Here is a 1,685-nt window from a genome sequence, read left to right as displayed (position 1 = left end):
GGCGGCGCAACGGGGAGGCGGCAGCGTCGGGCGGCGGCGGCGCGAGGCGTCGTCGGCGCTAGGGTTTCAGGGCCGGGCTGGCGGCGCTGCGGGCTTCGGGCCTCGCCCTTTAAAGGTCGGCCGGGTGGTGTCCGGGTCTGGCCCGGCCCGGTTAGGTCGGTGCATTTTTTTTAAATAATCCTGACGCGGAAAAACAAATAAAAGAAATACTAAACGAAATCCAAAAATCCTAAAAAAAATCACGGTCCTCTAATAATATTGCGGACAAAGTGAACATTTATTTGGGCCTCTAATGCAATTTTAGAAAACGCATATTTTTCCTAATTCAAATAAAATAGCAATAAAAATCCAAAAGAAAATATTTATTTGATTTTAATATTTTTCCTTCAATATTCCCTTTATTGTGGAGAAGTCATATTATCTACTCTCTTACATTTTAATATGAAATATTTTCAGAGAGAAAAATGATTAAAACCAAAGTGATCCTTGTTTTGATATTTGATAAAATTCAAATATGAGAAACGTTAAATCCCCAACTCTCTCCGTGTGTCCTTGAGTTGCTTAGAATTTCGAGGATCGCAAAACGAAATGCAATAAAATATGATATGCAGGAATGACCTATGTATAACATTCCAAATTGTAAATTTGAGATGTTACAAGCCGCTACAACAAAGCTAAAAGACTTCGAGATGCCTCAACAAATGTCCAAAAACTAATTTGTAACATTTCAAGAGGGATATAAGTTATATGTAATATTGACTATACACCATATGACCCGACTAAATTATAATAAAAAAGGTAGGCGCGTAATTGTCGCATCATAGTTAGAAAAAATGTCCATTTGAATTGCATTTGCAGTTCCTTTTAGGCTGGTCACAAAGGGAGTATTATCATGTATACTAATTTGACATTTTTGCTGAGGTGACATATAATTAAATAAAGAAAAAGAAGATTGAGTATCATGATATGATATTGTGTTATATTAAATGATATACTAGTATGTGCCATGTATGGCAATAAATAAGATACTATGATACTATGCATGTAGTATCATACACTAATATTAGACGATGCATGATACTAGTATATGATACTCCCCACTGCGACCAACATTTTTAACATTATCCTTAAGTTAATATGGCACATCCGTGCATATACCGAAGATTCTCACCTTCAACGATTTTTTTAGAGGTGCCTAGTTTTGAATACGGATATCAGTTGGATAAGCACCACATACATTGCTTGCAAAAATTGTGCTTTTGTTACAAGTTGTATGCAAAAGAGGAATGTTCATCAAATAACTAGAAGCTATTGAGATGGGAACAAAAGCTTCTGTGCCACAAATATTTGTCACGAGAATGAGACATTTAACATGTGTATGTCCAGAACCTTGCAGTGAGGCATGTTTGTCTCATGCAATGTTGTCAAAACTTGAGTGCTGGTACGGTGGAGTATGTGGCCAGCTATCATCCGAGAACCTCACGTGTCCTTAATTAACGAAGGCCTACCTAAAAAAGAAGTGAGGCATACTCTTAGTCAAGGTGACCTGTCAAGTTAAATATGCTCCTTTTCCAAACAAAACAAAAAACTGTTAAGTACGCCTTGTAGAACCCAGTAGAGTGAGTGTGTGTTTGTGTACTACACACCGGCAAAACCGACGGGCTTTCACGGACCACGCTGCGTGT

This window comes from Triticum aestivum, chromosome 7A (genome assembly GCF_018294505.1).
Source record: "Triticum aestivum cultivar Chinese Spring chromosome 7A, IWGSC CS RefSeq v2.1, whole genome shotgun sequence".
Taxonomy (NCBI): domain Eukaryota; kingdom Viridiplantae; phylum Streptophyta; class Magnoliopsida; order Poales; family Poaceae; genus Triticum; species Triticum aestivum.
The sequence above is the reverse complement of the archived record's forward strand: the minus strand, read 5'-3'. Positions refer to the sequence as shown.